General features: G+C 42.1%; 1 protein-coding gene across 2 annotated transcripts in view; it reads right to left on the bottom strand.

Moving 5' to 3' along the window:
- Positions 1-17,839, bottom strand: part of dtx1 (deltex 1, E3 ubiquitin ligase) — a 96,616-nt gene that overhangs the window by 27,407 nt on the left and 51,370 nt on the right. The window lies entirely within an intron of this gene.

Here is a 17,839-nt window from a genome sequence, read left to right as displayed (position 1 = left end):
GCTACTGTAGGCCGAGCATGTGCGCGTTTGCAGACTTGGCAGAGTTGGCATAGATAACACAGAGCTTTGCAAGTCTTTCACCATTACAGACCAAGCTGCTGATTCAATTAAGTGCTCCTAGCCTCTGTGACATAGCCCCACACGAGCACTGCCCAGAATGGTATTAATCTGGCCATTACAGCATTAATCGGGTGTTTGACTCACTTATCTATTTTTCCAGTCTCGTTCTCTGAAGAGCAGCAAAGGCAGACAGTTTTGAGAAGACAGCAGGTGAGCTAGGCCTGTTAAACAATACTACTGTTTACATCAAATAAAAGCTTAAGAGAGGGAAACAATTTGAGATTTGAAATGTCTAGTAACATGCATGGCAGTGTTTTCACCCTTTGCGATGTGTTCTGGCATTCAACTCATTGCAGCAAAACAAATGCACACAGAAGTTAAAGTGTATAAGGCAAAATACCAGGCACAAAACACAGCAGTCACAAACACTGCCAGATCTGATAGCACGGTGTTCTGCACTGTGCAGGGGCATACGCAGATGCTTGTGGAGAAAGCTAATATTCGCACCAGGAGAGCAGATCTGGTGTTGGAAAACAAGGTCAGTGCTTGACAAGAGCTTTCCTTGGGGATTTATTTTCCACGAACAAGTATTGCACATGTGTTCATTCACCTGTACCAGCTGGTGAAACTCCACTACACACCACTGTGTGCGATATTGTGGTGCCTGGAATGCACTGGATGAAAATACAGTGTGAATTGACAGTAAAGCCATTTTATCATGGAAAATGGAATGACACATTGTTCAGAAGGAACGCCAATACAAATGCAACAATGCATTTCAGCACAATTTCAACACCTGGTACATTTAAGTAAAACTACTTTTACAAAAGTAGAGAAGTGGGCCTTGGTAAACTCACTGCCATAACGGAGTGGATCATGAAGGCAACATCACAGCACTGCCTCTCCAAAGGGAGATAACCTGCTTGTCCTTCTGTGACTGTCTTAGCGCTGATTAAGGTCTCACATGCTTCAGATCAACCTGATGAATGAATCACTCAACAGGCTACGTGCTGTGTTGCACAGTGGCCCATAAGAAGGAAGTCAACAGGTAACACTGTTAAGAGCTCTCCAGCCTCCAGCCTGATTCATGAGGGAGCAGGACTTTGTTCTGTTGTTTGCTAGTCACTGCCAGGGAGAAAGAATACTGAAGACAAAATAACAAGAAATGTCAATGAAGAGTCACGGAGACTAGTAACATTTAAATGTTACATTAAAAACATAATTCACTGCATAAGATCTACTGCTATAGGCATTTTTTCTGTAAAGTATACAGTAAGATATACTGTATGAACTTTTCAAAGCTTTGCTTTAGTCAGAGGGTGTGAATCTGCACTCTATGACATACTATAAATTGACACACTTCCCTTGAATGTGCAATTAGCGCTCACTACATCTTCAACAGATGCAAATGTATCAAAACCTTTTTTCTCTTTCTATGGTGATGGGATTCGGTTTTATCATTTTTAAACTTTTCTTTTTACATATGTCATAGCTTGCTTACTAAACTCTCAATACATTTCTGTATGCTTGTCTCATTCAACAATTGGAGAAGGAAACTGTGCAGCTATTTCATATATTAGTTAGTAAAGCAGAGGACTGAAATGTGAATTAAATGGGTTCTGGGAAACGCAATCAGTGTGACCTGTAACCACAGGAATCGATGAGGCAGAACTGTCAGTGACTGTGATGTACAGTAAATAACAGCCGACCATGTTTAATAATTTGCAGTTTTAGTGTTTTTAAATGGGAAACAGAACTGGCTGAAGTCAAGCTTACAGATGCGTCTTGTGATTAAGAATAAAAACTGAGAATGTTCATGCTACATGTTCTCATATGCATTCATAATCCAGAACAGAGCTTCATCATTTGAAAAATCTCTCAAGAATTCTAATTCTACTGAGGAGGGCGTGTATTAGTGCTGTGATTTTCAAACCCTTTAAAAGAAGCCATTCTAAGTATATGATTATGTATTAACTACAAATTATTCTTCAGTATGTTTGAAGATTCTGGGGTGCATATTGGCTTTCAGTTTGTTTATAGACTGGAGAAGTTCTCTTTCTACTGTGTATGAAATGCTAAGTAGATTGCCAACCCTGATTTTACCAGCACACTATTCTCCATTAATATAGTACATCCAGCTGTCCACAGACACAAGAAGCAACAGGTCTTCCTGCCTGCAAGCGTTTTTGTTAAGGACAAAATGATCTGCATGATTTGGCAGTCAAAAAGTTCTGAGTAAACAAGCAAATATGGCCCCAGGACAGCTTTTGCTCTGTATGCACTTTAGGAAAGGTGGATTGCATACCTTGCACCCCTGCAGATTGAAATGGACAAGTTAATCTCTGGTCAGTGAGGTGCTCAATGGAAATGCGCTGTTAGGCACGCCACTAATGACTTCCGGCACTTCGGATAAGCACGGAAAATCCACTGTCATCGAAAAGAGGAAAGAGGTGTTTGTAAGACATACGCATTGTCACCACTATCAAATTATTTTATGACTCCATAAAAAACAATAATCAAGTCTGTATTTATCTGGTAGCTATTTATCTGCTAGTGGAGCGGCGCGAGAGCACTGATGGGTTATTCCAACTGTTTTTTGGGAAGTGGGAATAATAACACTGGGGTGATTTAGCACAATATTAAAGTACAGGTGTAAGAATTTGTAGTAATTAACAGGTTACAAAATCAAAAGAAAAAAGCTTATTTTACCTGTCGAGAGAAGACACTTCTATGCATAGCCATGCTTTAGGCCTTATTGGTTTGTCCTAATCATAAGCAAATCGGTTAATTAAATAGTAATTTTCACTTGATCACATTACTGGAATAGCACAGTGACTGATACGCAGGGACACCGATGCAATAACTTTCTTTGTTGATCAAATTTGAACGCCAGTTTGAATAAGTGCTTTATGCAGCTCTGCACACTGGTAGATTAAATGTCTTTCTTCTGCAAAGAATCCAGAAACGGCCCAACACCTCTGGCCTGAGACCTGCATCGTGTCCCATCAGAGCGCCAGATCTCAAACAACACATTATAGAAGAAAATCACAGTGTCAGACTTTGATAGTATCAGTTTCTTGTAACCTAACCTTGCAAAAACAAAAAAATAAAAGAATACATCTAGAAATTAAAAGTGCTGAACGCTACTGTATGTCAAAGCAGCAGTTTCCACACCCAGTGCTAAAACCTGAAGGAGACGTATCGCCTGATTGTAAAGTGTTTCAAAGTGCTTTTAGCCATTTCAACCTGTTCTTTGAAACGGATAAACTCTCAACAACATTGTGAAATTTTCACAGATACCACTCCATCGAAAAGATTTAATGAAGAGTTACGAGGCTCGGCAGTGATGGCACTTACCCCCGATACAAGACAATCTTCATGGAGCTCTGCTGCGCTTTTCCTCCCTGTCACAGAGACTGTGCTTGTGCCTCTCTGCAGGAAGCAACACGGCTTGTGCAGCTCGACTCTAATGAAGCTATTTAGGGAGATCCTAATCCTCTCGGGACCACCAGAAATCCTGTGACATCAGGGCTGCATGACTCCTGCGTAACGGAGGATTTCGCAGAGATCAGGCAGCCCGTGGCTGGGGATTATCTGACACTGGAAATACGGACATAGGCAAAAACACCAGCTCATGCAGAGAGGGCCGGTCAGGTCTGCACGCATAACTGGACAGTGTGAGGCTGTCACCAGCCCCCCCAGCCCCCTTCGAACTTGTCCCACTCACTGTCCGCCTTCATTTCAATTCTACCACTTTCTGGCCGTGGCGCCCTAAGTGAGCTAAAAAAAGATGCTTGGAGCAAGAATTATAAACAGTAGTTAACAGCAAAACTGGGATTGACTGCACCTGAAGCAAGTTTTGTTTTAAGGTTGTAAGATGAAACCTGCTACTTTCAGCACCTGTTAGTCACTTAAAGCTTTAAAGGCTGTTAAAAGATTTTAACACAGTTGAAAGTATCCATTTAGCACAAAGATGTCTAGTCCTAGTGGTGCTAAGGAAAGTAGGTTTTCAACGCCTTCGAATCATAACCTGTTTGATACCTCAGGAAAAACCTGAACTTGAACTTTATTGCCATATGTAACCCGTACTGGTACAATGGAATTCTTACTTACAAAAAGTCTCTCGATTGTAAAACAAGTGTAAAAAACAAAAAAACAAAACAAAGTGCAAACAGTGCATCAAGATAATATACAAACAAACAGCAATGTGCAACTAAACATGTAGACAGTTTGAATGTAAACAATACAGATGTGTAAACAATGACTGGAGATGTGCAATAGATAAGAAATCATAAAGAGGTAGATGGTGATGGTGTAGGTGTGGTCCGAGGGGGATGGCTAAATGTGTTCGCCAATCTCACTGCTTGTGGATAGAAGCTATTGAAGAATCTAGTGGTCAGTGTCCGTATGCTCTTATATCTCTTGCCTGAAGGCAGTAGGGTGAAGAGCTCATGCCCGGGGTGGTGACTGTCCTCTGTGATGGCCAGAATTCTACCACGGCAGCGGTCCTCATAGAGCTGTTTAATCTCGTTGAGACCGCAGCCGATGATCTTCTGGGCCATATTGACCATTCTCTGCAGTGCCTTTCTTTCTCGCGAAGAGGTGTTGCCATACCACACGGTGATCCTGTTGGTGAGGATGCTCTCGATGGTGCAGCGGTAGAAGTTCACCAACACATGTATTGGCATCCCCCATCGCTTGAGGCACCTCAAGAAATAAAGGCGCTGCTGAGCCTTCGTGAAACTGCTAGAACTAGTAGCTGTCAAGCAGAACAATCATGAGACCCTGCAGAGCTTAATGAAAGGATAGGAGTGTATTATTGTTTCCTGCTTAAAATTATTTTGGTTCTCTTTATCACCTTGTTACTATGGCATATCATTTTATAAAACATCAGAAAAAACATTTTTGATATGCAGCTCTTGATGTACCTTGATGTGCAGTGTAACTTATGAGTCTGTAAAAAGAACAATGCAAACTAGTCTGCAAGCATTCAGTTTCAAAACTTGAGCAGAAGAGATCAGTCTCTAAGAAAACACATACAATTTTTTTTTTCAGAACTTTGTACTGGTCACTAAATATTATTGTATTTTACGACAGTGTAGTTACAGATCTGGTAGACTTGGCCCACGCCAGATTCTTTTTCTGAAGCCCCTTCCTTTATTTAAGCTGTTGATAACTATGCTGACTCTCTCCCTTTAATAGATTTATAGTACACTAGAATGAGAAATAAGAGGAGTTCATTCCGTCAGCCTTGCTTGTTTGTTGGATGAGATGCAAAGGGAATCTGAAACTGCTTCCGGCTGCTTTAAGGAGATCACAGTCCAACACATGGCTGGGAAGACTGTTCCAGACATAAACAAATCCTTTAAGTTCCAGTTGTGATCTGTGTCTTTGCTTTAAAGCAGAGTGTGAATCAGTCCCGTGGTTTAACACTATACCATTCAGGATCAGGATTTTGTATAGAAGGATCAAATCCCTCATTCCCCTGTTCATTTAGGAACGTTAAACTCTCTTATAGGACGAGATGAAACCTGGGACCATTCTAAAGCTACAAGATCCTTTTTTTGATGAGGTGATCAAAACTGAACACAGTATAGTTAATGAGGAAAAATACTATTAGGCCCTGGAGATTTATTAGATGTAAGCTTTCCTAAATCTGGTGAAACCTCAGCGTCACTGTCAGTTAAGCTAAGATGACCTAATACTGGTGGCTCCCTGTCATGGGAACACGGGAAACACTACTGCTGTCTTCTCTTGTGAACACCTCCAAGAATGTTTTAATTGCCCATCATTAATAAAAGTTTATTTTTCAAGTTGTATAATTAATCCTAATATTACCTACTACCCGGAGGCACAGCGAGCCTCTCAGCGCTGGGGTCCTGGGTTTATTTCCAGACCCGGAGTGATTTTCGCATTGTGTGCTCTCCCTGTATTAGTGCGGATGGCCTCCAGGCGCTCCGGTTTCCTCCTGCAGTCCAAAGACCTGCTGGCAGGTGAATGAGCTCCTGGGAAACAGGCCCAGGTGTGAGTGCGCCTGTGTCTGCCTGCCCTGTGATGGACTATCGCGGCGTCCAGGGTGCATCCTGGAGTTAGAAGAAGTGGGTCGAAAATGGATGGATTACCTAGTATCCAAAATACAAAATTCAGTATTTACGGTCCTTCAACACTTAGTGTAACCTACTATACACTTATTTTTTGCAAATTTCTCTCCTGGCGATTCCTGGATCGTTTTATGCAGTCTGTAGAGTACTTTTCCTCCGCTCTAATTATTTCTCCATTAAACCTTACAGTATATTTTCCTAGACTTGGAGTTGTTTTAGAGATTAATTTTTTGTTAAACACGTCTCTGCTTTAACCCCTCAAACGTCAGAAGGGTGGAATTACCTCCAGGAAGCAATCTGAATGCTTCATTTTCACTGCAGGCTTCTTTTCGTCACCTGAGGATCTTTCAGTACGACACCGGGCTGCAGATACAGCACACTCATCCAGCTCCTGCAGCTGGAGCTCCACTCCACTGATCTCCCTGACAGTGACGGCGTCAGCCTCTCTACCTCAGACCGATACAGACGCCTGCTTCCTGACACGGGAAGGCTGCAGAGGAAGCAGCAGGGTGACAGATGTCAAGAGACAAGAGACTGATCTGTCAGGTCAGTTATAAATGGCAGCAGTTATTGGTGACGAATAAACAAAACCAAGGGTTTTAACGGCCTTTCCTTTAATATCCCTCTGAATAGCAATCCTATTGTGGAAAAATAAGGCCAGGTGTTGGGTTATGTAAGCATGAGAAATGGTATCCTGTACCGTGTTCACAATACCTAGTTGCTTTAAAGAGGCCCTTTTCCATCTCCCAGCTCTTCGGGGAATATAGTGTACTTCACCATAAGCGATTCTTGGAAAAACTGAAAATTAGCCTACATATTAAAAAGATATGACCTGGTCCAGGCTGAATGAAGGCTACAGAAACCAAAAATGCCTTCCACTTCTACAAGTAGTGAACATAAACAAGGGACATACTGTACCTATATAAAGTCACAAGTCACAATGTGTGTCCATTCTGGTCTGTGAGAGAGCTGTGGCATAGAGCCTTCCAGCTTCTGGAATTCTGCAGGAGGGATGTAGAACCATTCTCCAACAAGAACATCAACTCACGCCTGGTTGCTGGAGGTGTAAAACACCGTCTTATGCATCATTCGAGACGATCTCATACATAAGTGTTCAAGTGGGCTCAAATCAGGTAACTGAGAAGGCTGTGGCACATGGATGGCATCAATGTCATGCTCTTCAAATCATGCTTCGTGGACGGAGCCATCGATGTCCTGACAGACACCCCAACCAGCAAGAAAGAAGTGCTGCAATATGGATCACTCTGCATGATTAAGTAGCAATTAGCATTGCACACAGACTATGCACCCTAACAGCATTATATAACTACTAAAACCCTTCACTACTGGAATCAAGTACTGTACTCAGGACCATAGAGCTCTCTGGGATGTTGACATATATTTATTTGTCCTTTTGATGAATCTGCTCAGCCTGTTACCACCACAACCCTCAAGAGGAGTACCTAGTTAGAAAATGATGACGATGATGAAAGATGATTCAGCCAGCCTTATCACATCTTTCCATGGTTTTGTACTCACATTGCTTGTGCTCTTTGCACCACTGGACTCACAAACATGCACTAACAGGTGTGATGAGCTGTTTGTGCACTGCAGCTTTAACGATGTAGAGCTATCAGAGCTCTGTAGTTATTAATCACCCATTTGTAAGTCAGCTGTGCTATTGGTTGACATTTGGAGTCAATTGATGCGCAGCTACACTCCCTATTTTGCCTTGTCCTTCAAATTCATGCACAGATATCATCCTAGAGGTTACACTTCCACCCATTATTGACTTTTCCCTCAGTGTTCCATGCTGACATCACCTTAGACACCCGAACTCTTGAAACATCATCAGGATGAGCTGTCTTGATCACAGAAGCTCCTGCCAAACGTGTCCCAGCAATCACCCCTCTTTCCGAGATCTCCTCTTGCAACTATAGTTACTGACAATCAGGCAGCTCCAGCATTCTTACACACAACCCCAAGCATGCCGGGAAATTATTTCCTTAACAAAGGCATGACCCACACCTGTGTGCCTCACCTGCAACAAACCTGGCACCCCTCATTCACACATTTGGGTCCACATTCTGACCACTACCTGTATATAAGGGTTTAAAGCAGGGATTCCCAATTTTGGGCCTGGAGGTCTGCAAATTAAACAAGTTGTATATCTTTATATTATAAACAGTTCCACACCTGGGAGCAATTTCACATTGATCAAACTGAGATTTAACTGGAGCAGTTTATCCCTTCTCAAAGGGATACAAAGCTCTTGAGGGAAAAAGGAATAAAAGAGATGTAAAAAACCTGTTAGCCCCCTAACACTGATGGCACCTAGTTTAAAGTACAGGATGGACAGGTGTTTGCCCGTTATGTCTTTCGGGATGCAGGGGCAGCAACATCCTGTTGCTGTTACCCTAACATTAGTTTTTAACAGGACAGGGCTGTGAGCCTTGTGCCCAACCTCCAACATGGAGGACCTGGCCCAACGTGGGACACAAACCCACTACTCTGAGATTATGAGTCTCATGCTCTACCAACAGGGCTAGAACCACAGAAACAGTTGTATTTCGCAGACTGTGCTTGTACAAAGGAATCATTTTGTAACAGGAAGCTTGTGTAACAGAAAAAGGCTTCAATCCAGCTTGAAAAGGTGTTGCTGCTGCTCTGGCTTTACCAAACAAAGTACAAGAGGGATAGCACCTTGAATGCTTGAAGAAAACAGTGCTTGCTACCAATTGCTCTGTCTCTCAGGCTAGAGCTAATCTGAGTGCAAATTAATTACACTGAAAGCAATACAATTCCTCTGGATACAAAGCACAATTGTCCTAGTTACAGTACTGCTGACTCCAGAGTTATCTTGTCATGCATTTATATGGGAAATAAAAAGAAAAAAACAAAAGAGCTTAATTATACATTTGCATTAATATGGCAAGGTCAGTCTGTGGTCAGAATAACAAACCTACAAAAACACCACTACAAATATTGAATACAATAATGATCATGACATATCCAGCTTAACTGATGGCATGAGAAAAATACATCTCTACAGCCTCAGCAGCATAAACATGCTGGTTCACAAGTTTACAAAAGTAGATGCCATCACACGTCCACCTGCCTCATAAACCACACAACAGTCACTTCAATCTCCAGACAAACAATTCTCTTCCCTGTCCACTGAGAGCACAAACTTAAACAGCCCTGAAGTGTCACTCCTGAACCTCCCTGAATCACCTGTAGGACTCAGACTTTTTGAAGTTTTTACTCCTTGAGGGACATGAACATCAAAAGCTCTTACCCTTCCTCCATTTCTGCTCAGCTGCACGATCAGAGCTATTTCCTGATGTTGAGTTCTCTCTCAGCATCTGACCAGTGAACTGCTTGAAGGGGAAGTGAAATGAGGATGTAGCTGTCACATGAACAACAAGCCCTCTGCTAGCTCAGTTGCTGTGTTTGTGGAGAAGGTAGTTTAATTCAGAAAAATATTCCAGGCACATTCTTCATCTTGCAGGAAGATGGCAGTTTATCGGAGGCAGGAGTAAAACAACAAAAGAAGGAAAACAGTTCAGCTGAATAACACAGTAGAAGAAACCGAACTGACAAGTGTACAACTTTCCAAACAGTTCTTCCCTAATTCCTTCGAGAATCAACAAGAACAAGAGGATTTCTAGTTTTCTAGAGTTACAATGTTATTTTTTAAGGAAAGACATACAGGGGTAATGCGCTGACCACTCATTACTCCAAGGGAAAGAAATAAAATGACCACTGGACAATGAGACCTCATGTCTTTATGCAGTACACACATTTCTGATTCAAGACTGTAGGCCCAAATGCAAACTTGGCCTCTCAGGATCTGTGGAGAGCCAAACTGTAAATGGTGCTGAATTGTCCTGAGTTGAGGCAAGTGGTTTGGTTATTGTACTAGAGGAATGGAAACCTAAAGACTATCAGTAAGTCTCTGATGAGAGCACCAAATGAGACTTACTGTATAAGCTGGAAATAGCTGCTTTCTATCTCGGCTATGTCAATTTAACCTTTCTTGCTTCTGTTTTATCCTCCTGTCTCCTCAGACATTTACTACAGTATGTTTGCTCTTAACTTCAGCTAGCAGTGATCATGTTTGGCAGCATGGAAATAATTTCACGCAAATGTCTCACGCTGGCTGTTTCTAGCTTCAGTCACTATTTACACGATTATAAAACGCATTAACTGCTGCAGTGCACACAGTTTACATCATAGTGGAAAACTGAGGCATAGAAAACTTAATCCAGGCTGTTGCTTGAAGTGCTGGTGTTAGACTGTAGGTGGCACTCTTCTCACTGAACAAGAAATCACAGACCTTAGTATGACACCTTCTTTAATTAATATTCTGACTACTTATGGTCAGTAAGGCCCTCGATGCTCTATTCAATAGAGTGGGGATGCCCCAAATACGTTTCACATAGAGTATATGTTTCTTAACCTGGTACACATACATCTTCCCACTATTTTGACAGATTACATCATTTCTCACTTCTCCACATACAGCGAGCAGGAACCTACTGCTACCCATGCAGAAGGTGTTGCTGCCCTGTCCATTGACTGCTCCCTCTTACTACTGAAATCCTAGCGGAACAAAACAAGCTAAGATCCTGGTTCCCACTGTTTCCACTGTTCATCCACACTCTGTGAGTAACGGGATCTTATGTTGCTGAGCTCTCAATCCCTGGGAACACTAAAACAAATCAGGGACTCGGACACCCTGGGTGCTTTTAAGTGTAACCTAAAAACTTACTTTTTCAGAAAGGCTTTTCTTTTTTCTGTGTTCTATCTACTGTATCCAGTTTGTTTTATTGGCTTAGTAATTGTATTTAATTCTGGGTAAGCAGTATTCATCCTAAAGTGCTTTGGGATAACAGCTCTTAAAGCCACTTACAGTATATAAAATAAGATTCAGTATATGCAGTAAATTCATGTAATTCATAGTAATATTACAATATTAACTGCTCTTGTTAAGACCGATTATATTCAGATGCAATAACTGTAAAGCCTTTAACCTGTACAAAAGTATCATCCCATTCCAACTCTTGAACCCCCAGATGGTTTTACCTCTGTAGAGATGAGAAAACACTCCAGAACTATCAGCTAAAACTTGCGAAGGTTAAGCCAAGCACTAGACGCAGTCTCCGCTCCTGAGAAAAAGGGGATGTGACGTGCTCCTTCTTTATTTTCACACTGGCATGGTGGGCTTGCCCAGTGTGCGTGGGGGCAGCACATTCACACACACACACACGTCCTCTGAAAGGCGGTCTGGTTGTCGTTGTCCATGGTCTCGTGTCTGTCTGTGGAGCTCAGTGCTGGCTGGCTCTGTCTGTGGAGCACGGCTGTGTCAGGGAGGCAGCCCTGCGCGCCCGCGGGCGAGCGGGTGGATGGGTGGGTGGGTGCAGGGGGGCAGTCAGCTGCCGTGTGTGTTGCCGTTCGCTCAGGACGGAAGGATTGCCTCTACGTTTGCTCACTGCGCCTTCAGCCTCTGTGGCGGCGCTTCTGCTTCAGAGCGAGAACCACACTTTTCCTGTGCGCCGACCCACTCGTCTGAGAACCGTAACACCTCGCACGTCTCTTTCACACACACACACACCGGTTCTCAGCCTCCTAGTCCTTTCAGACCCTCGTCTCGGTGGAGAGAAGAAAAAGGGAGCTTCGACAGCCGCGCAGTATCAACAGCCTGTCTGTCTTTCTATTTGGGTCACATGAAAGTCTGTCATGTGAGATGTTTGTTTTTCCGAGTTGTTTTCCTTTGGCAGTTTCGGTATTACATTTTTTTTTTTTACAGATGTATTTGAAGAAAGGAGTGCTTGATCTTTTTTAGAAAAAGTAGGTTTGTTTGTGAAACTGTACCAGTCTTTCCAGTTACTTGTTATATTCCATTTTAAATGTCAAACATAAGTATTTGATCATGGGGGTGACACTGCTGCCCAGAAAATAGCTTCCCTTTGGAATGAATTTGCTCCATGCCAGCAGCTATATGAAATATATTTAGGGGAGATCAGGGAATTCTTGGCAATTACAAGCTGTGAATATATGAACTGTTTTACTTATGTTTCATTCAATTATTCTAACTGATGTAACTCTGTTACTCAAAATATTGTATTTTGGTACAATATTACTTTAAAAGTACTGCACATTATTTAGAATTTACTTACTGTATGCTTAACTAAAAGCATTGGGTAAGTAAATGATAAAACGTCTTATTAAATTGAGTTAAGAAACAGATTGAACACAGTCTCCACCCTCTAATTGTGCATCATCTGCTTGATCTTCTCATTTTGCTGTTTAAGCTCGCTGTGTTACAATACTGCACCATATTTGCTGTGTTTGCCATTAGTGTATAGTTTTGCAATCTATTTTTTCTTCACTGTGAAGTTTATTGCATTATATTTTGTGCTGTATTCTGCAATTTATTAAAAACTACTCTTCATATTCCGGTAAAGGCTGTTTGTGTTTTAAAGGAAAATATAAAATGACCTGTTGTATATAATTATATATTATGGATAATAGTAAATACATCTAAGATACATATAGTATTTTACATAAATAGTAGTTAATAGCAAATTTTGTGTTCATATATCACAATAACAACTGTTTAATTTTTAGTTCATTTCATGAAAGTCTTCCTAATTAATACAGAGAATCAAAATTCTCCTAGTGCTAACAATAATATTGAGCAAGACTCACCCTTCAAAATAATTAGGTGAAAGCAGGGAGCTCACCGCATAATTTACAGCACAAACACAGGGATTATCATGCAATCAGGTGACATCTGCTGTGTCTCTCCAGGACTCGGATGAGCTGGCGTTGCTAACGGCTTACGGTGAGCAGCTTTTCAATACTTCCTGTTTCTAATTCCATACCAGAAGTGCCCTGCCCCTGCCCACCAGCATACCTACTGTAACTGTGAACTCCTTCCCAGGGGGCTGGAAACACAAGCTCAGCAAATCCTCATACCCTCATCACATTCTGCACCCCCCCTTCCAAAATCCTATCCCATCATCCCTTCACACCCACCACAGCCCTGCAGCTGGCTTACTCAAGCTCCTCTTCCTGACAGACTCCCGCCACCACCTGCCCACACAACACAACCACACTCAGTCCCATGTCAGCGATGAGGGGTTTTATCAGGTATTGTTTTCATCAAGATGAGTATCTCCCAAGCTGATGTTCACACAAAAATAGCACTGTTGGCAGATTCGGCATTTTCTACACACCCTCATTAGGACAGCTAAGAAGAAAAAAACACCTTTTATGAGGTTAACCTTGAGATTTTTTTCCCAGAACAGCTAGAAAACAAAAGAATGCTTCAAGTAGGACGTGCAACAAGTCAGAAAGGAAATCAGTGGTAAGAGGAGATGAGATGAAGTGCTCTTTGAAGCCTTGATGCTTTCAAACCCACAACCTGAACTCTAAAAGATCTGTATCGCTAGCATTTCCACTCCATGTTCCCTGTTACATTACCGAGTCATTTTCAGATCAGACAGCTTTTCCAAGCTCACTTTTCTTGATCTATTATTAATCTGTCCCCGAGCGTCTCTGCTGGTTGCTGGACCGAAGGCGAAGCTGGTTTCAGTACAAACAGACAATCGACCATCAAGCACTGTGGCGGGGGGAGCAGGCTAGACCCACACCAGAGAACTTTAAAAGAACTGGAAGGAAATGAGGGGCTTGGCGGTCCGGGAGGTCTCTGCTCTTCGGGATCGAGAGGAGCCAGTTGAGGTGACTCAGGCATGTGGTGAGGAAGCCTCTCTGGGGATTCCTGCTGGAGGTGTACCAGGCGCGGTCCACTGGGAAGAGACCCAGAGGCCGTCCCAGGACACGCTGGGTATCCTGCCCTGCTCAGCCTGCTGCCACCGCAACCCTCACCAGCAGCAAGCGGTTAGAAAGTGATGGAAAGAAATGGCAAACATTTTAAAGCCATCTGATGAAACCTGGGTCCTACAGGCCTTAGCTCTGCTGACAGTGCTGCAGAAAGAAAAAGTGTGTCTACACGTTCGGCAGCTGCCTGCATGTTACTTGTGTCTCTCTGGCAACTGGTACAGCGGTTGTAGTGGTAAATCAATTTGAATCGCACATCCTGGTTTCCAAAATCGTGGAACAGGAGAAGAAAAAGAATTGCTGAAATGTGACCTGGAAAGTTTTCCCTGAAGGCGGCATGGTGGCGTTGTGTATGCGTGTGCCCTGCTATGGACTGGTATCCCACCCAATGTGTATCCTGCCTTGTCAGTGCTATCCAGGACAGGCTCTGCCTCCCCCAGACTCTGAATTGGAGAAATTGATTAGAAAATGGATGGAAATTTCCCATGATAGGAATATAGTTATTCCCATTAGAGGGAACTATAGAATATAGTAGGATAAAAAGACTATAGTTATTATAGAGTATAGTAGGTTTGGGTAGTACCTACTGTATCTGCTATTATGCTGTTTGTTGTACAGAAATCTTGATGTATTTAGTGCCTAGGGTAAAATACTTAAAGGGTCAAAAGTAATCTGACTTGTGCCAATTGCACTCTAGTTTCCAATAATAGTGTTTTAATCAACATCAGATTGTGAATAAAGGGCTGTAAAACAACACTCCTGTTACCAATCTTACTGCAGAGCATCATAAAAGCTACCAAAGTGGATAAGCCCTCCATCAGGACATTTACATTTTGAGATCAGTGAGTCACCCTCTTTCTAGTAATGGTTAAATTGCAGGTAAGGCTGGAAGTCATATCCCAGTCCCTAATTTAAAATATAAATCCATGCTACAAGTAACAAAAGTAAATGTAAAAGCTACACCTGCAATGGGATATGAAAAGGATGTGCTCCTGTGAATTGCAGATCAATAGAAGTGACAAATTTGAAATGTACATCTTAATGACATGAAAGAGAGATTTTACTCTTAATAAACAATGCAGCTAACTGGAAACATCAGATCCCCTCCACAATCTTCCCTCCAGGTGGACAATACTGTCCCAGTCCTGAGACAAGCATGGATATCAGGGCTGTCAATGGATGCTGGATGGCTGTTTCACTTTCTGCAGGCAAATCTATCCACTTGTAAGGAGTGCAGTAAATCAGCGCTGAGGCACACAGAGAAAGGAGGAGAGAGGACTCCTGCCCACTGAATGCTGACTCACCCAAATCGCCCAGCAGTTTGCGCATGACACTGTTTCTTATAGTTCGATGTCTATTTTAAAATACCCAGCAAAACAGAGTCTCAGTTGAACAGAAAGGTGCTGATTCATCTGTGTTGTAAACATAGCATATGAGGGATGAGGCAGGGAACGACTGTAAAAGTCACACACTGTACAGGCCTTTTCTGATAGCAACCCAGTCTATTCTCTCCAGCCGAAACTCACTGTTTGATAACTTGTTAATCAAAAAAGGGGTTACAAGACAAGCCAATGCATGGAATATATATCTTTCTTCTTACATTCCTTTCCTTAACTTTGCAATAGTACGTTGTAGAATGTAATGTAATATTACTTCATATTTCTTCAGAAAGTGAAATCAGGCCTTAGAGAGGACACATATTTCATACAGGTTAGCCAGTTACTAAACTTTTCTGATTGTAATTTAAGACGGAAGGACAGAATTGACCTTCACTGTTTTCAAACTCCCTTCGTCTTTTCATGCTCTAAGAGTCTTAGCCTCGTCAGCCATAAATCCAGGATCTGATATGCTTTCTGGTCTGGTCTGCATGATGTCCGGCAGAACCTCTCTAAGTCCATCCCATTACATGTAAAAGAAAAACCACAAAGGCAAAAAATAATGGCTACTCACAAAAACAGGACCTTCACACAAAATCAGTTACAGAGCATTTACACCAGATGAGCAGGCACTCATCAGTACTGGGTTGTCCTGGTTCTGTACTCGGGTTTGAATGAAAAGAAACATCAGGGTTTTAGGCTACCACATGTGCCAGAATCCCTTTATGTGTTAATCTGACTTGGCAGGGGGGAGACAGACACATGATGGTAATTACTGCAGACATGCAAAAAGAAGAGAGCTCAACCCACTCCCGGCCATTGGACAGCATCCAGTCCAGCTCTGTTTCCATTCCTCAATGAGGGGCCTTGCAACCGCAATTAAGCATGACCCCAGCTGCTCCAGGGTGAGACACCTCTGCCTCATTCTAAAGCTAACTTGTGCACATCTGTCAACTCGATTAGCAGGGTTAAAGGCAGGGGACGTGCACGTGTGCAGAAGTTTGGACATGATTTTTTCCTACGTTAGCAGCAATCCCTTTTCCTAATCCCCATTCTCCTTTTTAAGGGACTGTGTTTGCAATCATGATGTTCAGTCACAGAGGATACAGAGGATTCCTCCTGCAGGAATCATGTCAAACAGAGAATACACATGGAGTAAAAGGCAAAATCACACTGTTGTAATAAGGCTGGAGCAAAACCTAAATATAGCATTAAATAGACTTTGCAATTAAGGAGCTAGAATGGAAAACACACACAAGGTACCATAACTTACATGAAAGAAGAAGGGTACATGAATGAGATTTTGAATCCCTCTTTTCTCCCAGTTAAGCCAACTCTTATATAACCTCTGTCAGTTACAGTCACACACTGCACTTGCGGAACAACAGTTTCATAGTAAGGATGATGGTCCTTGGAGACGAGATTAAACACAATGCGTTTCTAAGCAGACTCTGCTTTTGAAGCCCCGAAGAAAAGACAAGACACTAAGATTCTGCTGCTGTAGTAAGACCTTGACTCGTTAGAGAAGAATGTGATCTAATTAATGAGATCTAATCAAATTCCTTGAAATCTCACCCCCCAGTTACTTTAAAGTCTTACAGTGAGACAGATTGGGCTGTGGGCTGCAGGCTCCAGAACTCCGCTGAATGCACACCCCTCCAAGAGGCTGAATGACCACTAGAAATTCATTTTCTTCAATTCCTTCACCAACATACCTTACAGAAGCTTTTCAACTAGAATTACAGGATCGCTAAATAGTCTCTTTACCTGATGCAGCTGCTAGTCAAGCCCAGCTCTGTTTCCTTATTCACAGCAGCATAAATGACTGACTGCACTTATGCCTATCCAAACACTGCGGGGAAGTGTTGCCTCACTGCTGTTTTTGACCTGCAACAACTATTCCGATTCTCCTTTTCGACATGCCTGAGCTCAATCAGATGATATGACCACCAGAAAGAATGAGTACAGCTGGCCAAAGTGACCGTCCTTTGGCCTGGATATTATAAAGTACAGTTTGATGTTTTCTATGTTTATTTTTCTTGTTTTAAACAACAATGACTGCCTTATTAAGAGATCTCCGTATCTTAGTTAAGAAAAGAACTCTAGATGCTTTTACAAATAATAAAGATTTTGAAAGCTGGATTTTTTTGTGTCAGACAGCATACAAATACATATTTAATGCTGAAATAATATTTGTTATCAAAACTCTTGCAGAACACATCAGCTCAGCCTGGTGAAAATACAGCTCCAACACTTGAGGCTAAATTGGGTTACTGGAAGAATGAAAGAGAAAACTAGCAGGTTTGCAAACCAGTTACCTCTTGGATGTGTTTCAATTGCAAATAAATGGAAATTATTATCTCAAAAAAGACACAAATGTAAGAGGAACCACCCTTGGTTCTGAATTAAAACATTTTGTGGTTTTTAATGATAAAACAGTATAGTCTCAAAATT

This window comes from Lepisosteus oculatus, chromosome 22 (genome assembly GCF_040954835.1).
Source record: "Lepisosteus oculatus isolate fLepOcu1 chromosome 22, fLepOcu1.hap2, whole genome shotgun sequence".
In the NCBI taxonomy this organism is placed as follows: domain Eukaryota; kingdom Metazoa; phylum Chordata; class Actinopteri; order Semionotiformes; family Lepisosteidae; genus Lepisosteus; species Lepisosteus oculatus.
This window is presented reverse-complemented; position numbering and strand designations above follow the sequence as displayed.